The sequence below is a fragment of the Panulirus ornatus genome, chromosome 59 (genome assembly GCF_036320965.1).
Source record: "Panulirus ornatus isolate Po-2019 chromosome 59, ASM3632096v1, whole genome shotgun sequence".
NCBI classification, from domain to species: domain Eukaryota; kingdom Metazoa; phylum Arthropoda; class Malacostraca; order Decapoda; family Palinuridae; genus Panulirus; species Panulirus ornatus.
In genome coordinates, this window is record NC_092282.1 from 16,951,415 (window position 1) to 16,963,990 (window position 12,576).

Genomic DNA, 12,576 nt, shown 5'->3' on the forward strand with positions numbered 1-12,576 from the left:
CCAACATTCTCCACAGGTGTTATCTGTTGTTGTTAAGTAATAATCGGAAGGCTTTTGAATAGATCAGTCCTAATGTTAACAGCGTTACAGACCTTAATTTTGATGTGATGAACTCAAAAGGATTAATGTAAGGAAGGTGGTGTGGGATCTCCCTTATAGTGTCATTTCGTTGGTAATGTTTCAATTACAGGTATATAGGAATGCTATTCGGAGAGACAATCACACTATAGGTTAGTTATTTAGGATCTGTAGAAATAGAAAACATCACATATAATGATGATAGTTTTTAATGGTAATAGAAAAGTTTATCCAGAGCATTTACTTAACTTCTGTAAAGCTGAAGAAAATTTCACATATCTTGGTCATTACATATCATTGACAGAACACAGTCGTCAAGGTCCATGCATGATCATGTGGAGGATAAAGAAACTGTATAGTAATGGTCATGTCCTCCTGGGTGTGTGGGTCAGGGACGCTCTTCACTAGTAATAAGGACGATAATTGTCGCAGCAGGAGTAATCTTGTCCGTAACTTCCGTATGGGTTGCGGCACCAGTACCTGCAGCCAAGGTAGCCAATATTTGGCTGATAGTTGAAGTGTTGACCGTACCAGGGGTTTCCGTATCCATACTGGGCATCGGCAAGCATCACCGCTGCCAACACCAGGAACACGACCAGCGTCAGACGCAACATATTGTAACTGGAAAAGAAATATGTTTACAATAATTTTTCGTCATTTTCCACTGAGGAATGTTTAATGATAATATGAGTTCGATATTTTCAGTATCATGAAATCGATTTGTGTGACATTAATGCTGCCTCCTCGATTAGACACAGGTTGGCTTTGTCTCTTGAGGAGAGGCCAGCCCAGGCAGAGGTGGTGCTCTACAAAAGATAACGGTGGGATTGAAGCTGTTGTCCCATGCTCCCTCCTGAGAGAGAGAGAGAGAGAGAGAGAGAGAGAGAGAGAGAGAGAGAGAGAGAGAGAGAGAGAGAGAGAGAGAGAGAGAGAGAGAGAGTGGTACAGGTTTATGCTCGGAGACCGGCATCTCACACTCTCCTGGCCTGGGATCCAAGGCATCTCAGATCCTGGTCCCAGGGCAGCCTTGACGACCCAGATCACACCTGAGGCTAAGTTTAGGAATATGGTGTCATAAGACGCCCCTCTAGATGTCCATATTGTATCTAACCATGGGTGAGGCAACCTCACGTCTGCTTGACTTCCCTCTCTCTGGTGATGTTGACACAGAGTGGTGGAGAATGGTGGAAGTGTTGGGGAATAATGACGGTGTTGGTGGAGAGGTTAGGAGACACTACGGAACATAGTGCCCTTATAAAAAGGCAAGGGGGACGAGGGTAATGCTCTTGAATATACATGACAAGGTGTAGAGCAGAGTGGTCAGGTCATCTGCACTGGTGAAGTGTATGGAGAATCACAGTAGTGTTGATGAACACCCAGGGCGGTCGTGCACTGGTCAGCAGTGGGGGTCGGTGGTGGGGTTAGCCGTGCACAGGTCAGCAGTGGTGGGGTTGGCCGTGCACAGGTCAGCAGTGGTGGGGTTGGCCGTGCACAGGTCAGCAGTGGTGAGGTTGGCCGTGCACAGGTCAGCAGTGGTGAGGTTGGCCGTGCACAGGTCAGCATTGGTGAGGTTGGCCGTGCACAGGTCAGCAGTGGTGGGGTTGGCCGTGCACAGGTCAGCAGTGGTGGGGTTGGCCGTGCACAGGTCAGCAGTGGTGGGGTTGGCCGTGCACAGGTCAGCAGTGGTGAGGTTGGCCGTGCACAGGTCAGCAGTGGTGAGGTTGGCCGTGCACAGGTCAGCATTGGTGAGGTTGGCCGTGCACAGGTCAGCAGTGGTGGGGTTGGCCGTGCACAGGTCAGCAGTGGTGAGGTTGGCCGTGCACAGGTCAGCAGTGGTGAGGTTGGCCGTGCACAGGTCAGCAGTGTGGGGCAGGTCAGCAGTGGTGGGGTTGGCCGTGCACAGGTCAGCAGTGGCGAGGTTGGCCGTGCACAGGTCAGCAGTGGTGGTCAGTAGTGGGCGGCCGTACATAATGGCAACATCTAGTCTGCCGATCTTTCTCCATTCAGATGTTTTTCTTTGCACATTTCAGTATGATGGAAAACGTGTCTGCTTGTTGCTAATTGCGTTCGTTCATCGGCTTCAGAGGTCTGTTAGTTCCTTTCTGCAGATTTGAGATATTTTCAAAAGCTTCTTAACCAAGAGCAAGTCTGGTCGAAGCATCAACTCTATCATGCCCCGGGAGGCCTGTATGAGAGGGATCCCCTGAAGTTTTGACTTGAATCCCTTGACCAGCAATGTCTGAATATCTGTCTCTGACTTCAGATCCACCAAGTCACGTTCTGATGACAGATGCACGGCAAGTAGTGAGGATAAAGAATCGGATAATCATAGTACTTTTGGTTGTGGTTTCTACGTACTGAGTGCGATGAGTGTGAAAGACAGTTTAGTTTGTAGAGTAGATGCCCAAGTGTTGATTCTAACATTTCTCTCTCTTACCTGTTACCATTGGGCTGGATCATAGTGACAGCACTTCCTGCCCTCCCAGTGGCAGAGTTGAGAGAGCAGTCAGAGTAGATATACTGAGCTATGTTATTTTTAGTCTGGAGTTTCTGTATATGCTCAAGAGCACTGGTTTTGGCCGAATATTGAAGGTAAAGATTGTGAGCAATTAGTTTCTTATGTGCATATGAAAGTATGGTAATGTCAATAGGAGTTATTCGCCAGAGAGACAGGAAATGCTGTTGCTTCCAAATCTTGTGCAACTGATGTAGTCCAGACGTTATGTATTTGAGTGACTGTTGTTTGGATTCATGTTATAAATTGTCTCACTTGCCCTGCGCCACAAAGTGGGTTCACTTTCTCATTTCTATATGTATTACCTTTGCTCTCGAGAGCTGACTACTTCTGTGCCCCCACCACTAGCTAGAACAGGCAATACTCAGCAAACTGCTGCGTCACACGATTACTGTGTGGCCTCTGGCAACTTGCAGGTGGGCTGCTTTGATAACTATTTCTTCACTTACACCCCGAAGCTTTGGAAGTCCCTACTCTCTCATATTTTTCCCTGTAAATATGACCTGGCACTTCTTAAAAGACTGGTTTTCACTACCTTGAAAATTCTTATATACTTTCCTTGTCTCTTTTTTCCCTTTATTTAACCTCTTTGTATATCAGTCAAGGCCCAGTCTTGCTGTGGACTTTCATCCACGACTGGAGCCTCCAAGTTAAAGTACCCTAGATCTTTCATTGATAAATCCCTTTAAGTTAGCAAAGAAATCATTTTATTAGAGTTGAGCCCAAACCTCCCTCTGAAACCAAGAATCTTTTAGTTCTCCCTTTCAATAATAATTTCACTTTACTTCCCATGTTGCTTAAATCCTTTAATGTAAATGTTGCCTTCAGCAACAATAATACTATAAAGAATATCTTAATCAGGAATTCACCACAAAATTCTCGTAGATGCATCTATAAAGTGCCATGTAGAAACTGATGTTTTATGTTGGGGAGACTGGTAAGGATCTTTCTGTTAGACTTAAGCAACATAAATGTAGTATAAGAACGGGACAATTAAACGACCATGGAGACATCACACACCCCTGCCGCAAACCTACATTCACTGAGAACCAATCACTTTCCTCTCTTCCTACACGTACACATGCCTTACATCCTCGATAAAAACTTTTCACTGCTTCTGACAACTTGCTTCCCACACCATATATTCTTAATACCTTCCACAGAGCATCTCTATCAACTCTATCATATGCCTTCTCCAGATCCATAAATGCTGCATACAAATCCATTTGCTTTTCTAAGTATTTCTCACATACATTCTTCAAAGCAAACACCTGATCCACACATCCTCTACCACTTCTGAAACCACACTGCTCTTCCCCAATCTGATGCTCTGTACATGCCTTCACCCTCTCAATCAATACCCTCCCATATAATTTACCAGGAATACTCAACAAACTTATACCTCTGTAATTTGAGCACTCACTCTTATCCCCTTTGCCTTTGTACAATGGCACTATGCACGCATTCCGCCAATCCTCAGGCACCTCACCATGAGTCATACATACATTAAATAACCTTACCAACCAGTCAATAATACAGTCACCCCCTTTTTTAATAAATTCCACTGCAATACCATCCAAACCTGCTGCCTTGCCGGCTTTCATCTTCCGCAAAGCTTTTACTACCTCTTCTCTGTTTACCAAATCATTTTCCCTAACCCTCTCACTTTGCACACCACCTCGACCAAAACACCCTATATCTGCCACTCTATCATCAAACACATTCAACAAACCTTCAAAATACTCACTCCATCTCCTTCTCACATCACCACTACTTGTTATCACCTCCCCATTTGCGCCCTTCACTGAAGTTCCCATTTGCTCCCTTGTCTTACGCTCTTTATTTACCTCCTTCCAGAACATCTTTTTATTCTCCCTAAAATTCAATGATACTCTCTCACCCCAACTCTCATTTGCCCTCTTTTTCACCGCTTGCACCTTTCTCTTGACCTCCTGTCTCTTTCTTTTATACATCTCCCACTCAATTGCATTTTTTCCCTGCAAAAATCGTCCAAATGCCTCTCTCTTCTCTTTCACTAATAATCTTACTTCTTCATCCCACCACTCACTACCCTTATATATATATATATATATATATATATATATATATATATATATATATATATATATATATATATATATATATATATATATATATTTCTTTCTTTCATACTATTCGCCATTTCCCGCATTAGCGAGGTAGCGTTGAGAACAGAGGACTGGGCCCTTGAGGGAATATCCTCACCTGGGCCCCTTCTCTGTTCCCTCTTTTGGAAAAAAAAAAAAAAAAAAGTGAGAGGGGAGGATTTCCAGCCCCCCGCTCCCTCCCCTTTTAGTCGCCTTCTACGACACGCAGGGAATACGTGGGAAGTATTCTTTCTCCCCTATCCCCAGGGATAATATATATATATATATATATATATATATATATATATATATATATATATATATATATATATATATATATATATATATATATATATATATATATATATATAAGAAGCTCAAAGACCGATAACCAGCATGACAAAGGAAATTATGTAAATCTGTGTAGAGAGGCGTAGAGACACACGACACGTCAAAATAAACCTCGTATATTGCTGAAAATAGCAAAAGCAGCCCGAAAGAGTTGTATGGATGTCAGAAGCAAGAGTCGCTACCTAGTCAAATGAATCATTAATAGTGGAAAATGGTGATTTGGTGAAGACAACGAAGACACTTCAGAGACTTTAAATTATTTTTTTTTTTGCCATCTGTATTCACATACGAAGACACAGCTGTCCTCATTTCAGTTTCATTGTCAAGAGTGCAAACGTTTTGACATATATCAACATAAGAGTGGAATATATACTTTAGGCAATATAACGCAATGCCCAGGTAGCTTATGTCCGTGGAGAGGGAAAGAGGCTAAGAATGACATAGTTAAACCCTCAATGATCTTTTCAATTAGCCACTTGCTACGGGGAAAGTTCTAGAGCAATGGAAGTTTGCTGATGAAAGCATCCATTTTGAAAAAGGTACTTAATCACATACCGGAAATTACTGTAAAATATGCCTAACTTCTGTAGTTGTTAAACGTATGGAAACCATCATTCAGGATAAAACGAAGTCATTTAAGAGGACTAACACTTCTTAAACGATCATCAGCATGGTTTTCAACATCACTCATCTCTGACAAATCTGCTTGATTCCTTTAATGATAGGATCAACATGTATGATGAAAGTAAAGCAGGTGATGTCATCTATATAGATGTTTCAAAAGACATTCGTTTAAGTTCCACATTGAAGGTTAGAAACAAAAGTTGTCATGTGTTTATAGATGAGGTTGCTTGACTAGCCGTAAACAGACAAAAGTTTGACGTAACAATGGATGTACGACAAGGATCAGTTTCAGGATCGGTTCTCTTTCTCATATATATAAATATATATATATATATATATATATATATGGTCTCATATATATATATATATATATATATATATATATATATATATATATATATATATATATATATATATATATATATATATATATATATATATATATATATGGTCTCATATATATATATATATATATATATATATATATATATATATATATATATATAAATATATATATATATATATATATATATATATATATATATATATATATATATATATATATATATATATATATATATATATATATATATATATATATATATTCCTATGAGTCCGCGGGGAAAATGAAACACAATAAGTTTCCAAGTGCACTTTCGTGTAATAATGTACTCAGAAATATGCAGAACCTTCACTTGACTGTGAAGAGATATATGCAACCAACAAGTTCTTAGTAGTTATCGGTAATCAAGACAAAATGGCTAGTCACAGTATGACTTCTCTTGAACTGCAGAAGTGAATGAAAAAAGTATATAATCTTTGGTGACTGATCTACAGCCGAGTAAGCACAACATAGAAACAATTAGGAGAGGGAACTCAGAACTCTTGGATTCGTAGGGAGGACTTGCGACTTTAAGTCCAGGGAAATCATCCTTACTCCTTACGAATCACTGATGCGTCCCCAGCCGGAATATTGTGTTGTTTTGGTCACACGACTTGAAGAAGACCTGCGTAGATCGAACGGCGAGCTACCAACTCGATTCCCGGACTGAGAAGAAAATCGTATGAGAGCCGACTAAGCTGATGAAATTTATTTAACTTAGAAAAAAAGAAAGAAAGGGAGAATGAAGGTTCAGACGTCATCTAATACAGGTATAAAGGATTTTCAAAATCTTTGATGATCTTAACCTAACGAGCTACTTGAGGTCAGATTTATCTGATTTCACTCATAGTATTAGTTACAAACTCGTAGGCAAAAGTACCGCTAATGAGGCGAAGTACTTTTTCCCATTGGATTATTAATACATAGAATGATTTAACAGTCAGAGTGGTTGCAAATTAGTGCTATACAAACGTTTATGTATAGACTTGATACTGATTTCGAGGCATATTCACCACCGACATCAATTACGCCTCCATAGTTACATGAAATACCTGTTGCTCTACAGTTACCATGTTGATCTACGTTTCATATCTCCCTATCCCACAAGCAGACTCGGAAGGACCCAAAGGTACAGCTGTTTGAAATCCCTTGTACAAGACACTTGATCCTCGCCACATTGCGTAATGTATTATGTACGTCTCGCATTTTACCCCTGATATTGTTTACAGTCTCATTTCGAAAACATCGTGTCGTATAATTTTGATAATACAGAAAATAAGAGAAAATCGACATAAGCTTAAGTCAGCATAATATGCTATGATGATTTCAGATTCACAAGAATCATTGTTTACCTTCTCATGCTTGAGTAACTTCCGTATCTCACGTTCTCCTGCACACCGCCTTACCGAACTTTGTTTTATAAGATATCGTTCCACAAAACTTTATTATTGACGCCATTATGATTCAGCCTCTTAAGTCGGCCGGCTCAGTACTTTAAGTTATCGTTGGCCAGACGCTGAACCTCGGACACGGGTATACGACTATCTTCTGTATGATTCAGTCGGGCGGGTTGGTATAGATGAAGGCGAACACATGGAAGTCAATCAAACGCAAGAATGTATAGATTGACTTGTGTGAATCTGAATGGGTCGTATTGCTGTATCATGTTGACTCATGTCCATGTCGACTCGATTTTCTTTCATCTTCGCTGTTGTTCAAAATACACTACACGACATTTTGGAGGGAAATGTAAGCAATACCTAAGCTAACGTACAAGTGTTGGCAAACATGGTGGCAGGTAGGAGAATGAACGCAACACTGAGTTTGTGTAAATGATACTTTTGCCAAGAGTACAAATGTCAACATGATGCACCACAAGTGTTAGCTCACCACTTACCTTGGTTAAGCGTATAAGAAACTGTTCTAGAGGAACCAACTGTTGTGGTTCTTATATACCAGCACCGGGGCCACCCTTTTTTATATTTTTCTTGACCGCGGGATGTGGGCCATATCCACCTCTTTACCTTATTAATATATATGGTTGTTCTCTCTTGTCTTGCACTCAATCTTTTCACATATGTTCAGAACTCACCTCTTATGACACACTTATGAACCTAACAAAGTTGTCAGTGGATCAGGAGTGAACGTAGTAATTATTATTTAGTTTAGGTAGAATGGTAACACTGTAGGATGGTCGTTGTTGGCTGGTCCGGGTGGTTTCTAGGCGGGTCCATGCACCTCCCTATATTCTCTCCTGCCGCCATTAAGGATTATGATATATGCAGTGTAAACATATATGGCCTTAGAATTATCCTGAATACCTGAACGAGGTATTCAACATTATTTCCTTGGTGATTATAACTAGATATTGACGGTCTTATCGACCATGGCAATTTGATAGATCTTAAGATCAAATAACCAACCAACCAACTAACCTGCCTATAGGACACCCGCCGCCGTCCAGGTTACAGAAGGATTATTGCACTAGTCTGACCAGGAGGTACGGACTGCTCAGTCCAGTTCAGTTGTGTGTTGGGAAGCGTCGCCTATACAACGAACGGCCTATCCCTCTGTAACCTTATTGGTTTACCATGTTTCGTCCTATCCTAGTCTGTGTGTTAACTTATTCCATATTGACTCATATATTTACTCTCTTCTATCTTCTCTCCTTCTTTCCCTAAACCCTAACATTTACGCATCACATCTTTTGCATTTTCTGTATCCTTGGATTCAAACAGCAGCTGTGATGCCTTCATCCAAACACTGACACCTTCATTTATATTTACGGGTTATTTTCTTTATTAACGCACTGTTGTAGGCCAATCTTCATTCGTTGGATACTGTTGGTGCCATAACACCATTATGTGTGTAGACCATCCAGGATGAGCATTATTTCTGTTCACCACAATCAATTATATCTATTTCACCATCTTAATCTGGTGTGGTCGCGGTCTCTTACCATTATGAGGTACGACGCAGTGGTGTTGTTGTTCTAGAGATACGCAGGTCTTTTTCCTACACCTACCGTCGCCCGCGTAACTCACCCACCACTGGGCTGGTCACGCGCAGAATACACTATAGAATATTGCATTCAGACATCGACAGATATTACGAGCGGGCGAAACCAGAGTACAAACACAATATAGTATATCCTCGAACGTATCTAACTCATAATTCAGTCATCCAGACTATATCACAAGCCCAAATTTCCGAATTCAATTATCTCATGACATTGTAGAATATAGAACTCCGAGGAATATTTATGTGGCTCTTAACGTAGCTCTTGACATAGCTCACAGTTTGATTAATTTGGTGTCGGTTCTTTGTCCGTCAGTTGGGGGACACGCCTGTATCCCAGACTGATCCTTGGTGACCTCCTTGTTGTACCTGACATGATGGCCGTGCATACGTCTACTGTCACCACCTTCAACATATTCTGTAACCCCTTTTGAGTCTTGGTAATAAAACTGGTGTAGTAACTCATTTGAACACATGCCACTCAATATGAAGTACACTTTTCATCGCCAGTTCCTGCCCTGAATGAGCCATTCAGTACGGTTTAGTCTCAGTTCCTTTCCAAAGACCAAGGCTGACATTCACTATCATATGTCATGATGTGTTCATCTACCAGGTTTCCTAAACCTATTCCTTCGCACCGAATACCGGCCGGGGTGATCAGCTGTGGATGTGGATGCTTTGCTGAATTTTTTTCATTGTTGTAGAACTAATTAATACTGAACAGGCAGATCAGGGCTCACACTTTATTCGTGTTCCTTCTAGAAAGTCAAGATGCACTACAATGTACTCATCAAAGTAATTCTGTCATGCAGGAGACGATTTAATTCTGTCCTTGTTATCTGTTTCTGGGGTTCCATTTATGTAAACTCGTTGGGCTCCATTTGATTTGGTTTTTCGGTGTGATGTAAAAAGACTTTTAAAAGTTCTCATGGGGACTCTCTTAGCAGACAACGTGTAAACATTCCATGTAAGAGAATGTCACTAACTCTAAGATGTAAGCTGCTTGGTAACAGGCTTAGGGAAAACATGAAAGGTTGGTTCGATAAGACGCGGCTGCAGAGAGGAATTATGAGACAGGTAAAGATGTACTTGTGCTTTGACCTGGTCCTGGCCAGACTTTGTTTACAAAATATTTCTGGACCTTTATATGATGCCCAGGACGAGCATCGTGTGAATTATATAATTACTGGTTATAGGTGTATAAAATGAATCTTTATGTCATATCAATAAGTTGAAATGCTATTAAGGGGAAGAATGACACACTAGCTGTTGCTCAAGTACGCGGATATGTCGAGGAAGGAGATGATTCAACCCATATCATCAGCGAGTGTGCACGACTGAGCAACTGGAGCAACGTAATATTCAAATGTAATGTTACGTCTATATGTAAAATTTTATCACTCAAAACTGTAATCCGAGAGTAACGTCGGTATATATCTTGATGCACACGAAGTTGTTCGTCGACAGGTACCTAAAGAAGTAGTCAAAGAAACACTCTGCAGGATGGACACCGTGAACAGAGAGCACCTTCTGTGAAAAAAAAAAAATAATCATCGAGATGATATGGGGTGAATAAGCTTCACCATATCTGTTAGTCACGAAACAAGATAAAACTCCTTCACATCCTTACTGATTATTACATAAGAACTGCCATCACTAGGACTACTTGATATCTAGGAGGGAGGATTTTATTGATTTAGAGTCCAAGGCAAAAACTTGAACATCGGATAAAGTATTGTATTCCATTTGTTTACAAGAGAACCAGATCTAAGAGATAACATAATGATCCAATGATTGCAAAATAAAAGGCACTCTCCCTCATCCTTATTTTCCAGTCTTTTCAAGACCGTAATATTGTGAGCTCTTTTATCGAACAGATGTACAGTCACGAACAAAAACGGGCTTATCAGGCGAGACTTTGAACCCTTGGTGTTTGACCGGCTTCTGGTTCCGAAGTTCCTATCTCCCAGACAGCAGAATGTCCTGACGGTCACCACAGATGGCGCACTTCATGTTGACCACTCAGGGATCGTGGGTTCTCTGGTAAAGGCATGGCTTACTTGGTTTTAATACAATTACAAGAAAACACCTCTCCATCTAACGAACTTTATCAAATCATTGACAGACAAAGCTAAACACTAGCTTATATGTCATTGGTGGAGCGCGGGAGGTAAGAACAGAAGGGGACTCGTTAGTGGAGTGCAAAAGGGGAAGGTGTAGGGGTCAAGGCGGGAAAGTTAGGGAGAGAGCGAGGAGGTAGGAAGATCACCGGGGCGGGGGGGTATGTTATGAGGGGGATGATACGAAGATGGAGGGAAAGAAGGATGGTTACAAACGAAAGACGTAACACAGGAAGATAGATGGAGGAGAAAGGGTGAGTGAGGAGGAAGAGAGTTAAGGAGGGTTGGGAAAGCTTGAGAGAGAAAGATTAAAGAGAAGAGAGAGAAAAAGTTAAGAAGGCAGGATGAGAGGTGTAAATGAGAGAGAAAAGTTGGGGAATAGGTGTGAACTGAGAGAGGAGGAAGGATGGATGGTTGAGGGCAGACATGAGTGAAAGGAAGGTGGGAAGGAACAGTTGGAATGTACGGCCGTAGCTTAGTCTTTCTAGGTATTCCATCGTAGGGTACCATCAACAGCCGTTGTATGGATGTGAGGTGTAAGTCCAGATGAAAACAAACAAAAGGAAACAACAGCACGGAAGTGGGTGGATGTGTTGGAATTGATATACTTGAAGACAGTATGTGACATGATGAGAGCTGATCGAGCAGGAAATCATAGGATGAGAGAGATGTGCGATAGAGTATGGTTGAAAAGGTTTGGACATATAGAGAGGATGAGTGACGAAAGGTATACTTAAAGGGTACACGTGTCAGAAGTAAAGGGGACAAGGGGAAAGGGGAGATCGAATTGGAGATAGGAGGATCGAGCGAAATATGTTTTGAGGAATCAAGCCCTGAATATGCAGGAGGGTGTGAGGCGTGTACGAGGTGGAGCAAATTGGAGCAATGTAGTATACACGAGTGACGTGCTAACAGTGAGCTGCATCAGGGTATATGAAGCAGTCAGAGCAAGGCTGTGGGAATTGACTATGGGATAGGAGTCTTTGGATCTATATATATATATATATATATATATATATATATATATATATATATATATATATATATATATATATATATATATATATATATATATATATATATATATATATATATATATATATATATATATATATATATATATATATATATATATATATATATATATATATACGGTGTGGGAGGTAAGTTGTTAGAAGCAGTGAAAAGTTTTTATCGAGGATGTAAGGTATGTGTACGTGTAGGAAGAAAGGAAAGTGATTGGTTCTCAGTGAATATTGGTTTGCGGCAGGGGTGCGTGACGTCTCCATGGTTGTTTAATTTGTTTATGGATGGGGTTGTTAAAGAGGTGAATGCAAGAGTCTTGGAAAGAGGGCCAAGTAT

General features: G+C 40.7%; 1 long non-coding RNA gene across 1 annotated transcript; it reads right to left on the reverse strand.

Moving 5' to 3' along the window:
- Positions 1-271: 271 nt before the first annotated feature.
- LOC139767145 (uncharacterized) lies at positions 272-8,303 on the reverse strand. The gene is made up of 2 exons (XR_011717004.1): positions 7,974-8,303; positions 272-699 (listed from the first exon to the last, which is right to left on the reverse strand). It is a non-coding gene; the product is annotated as an uncharacterized lncRNA (long non-coding RNA).
- Positions 8,304-12,576: the final 4,273 nt, after the last annotated feature.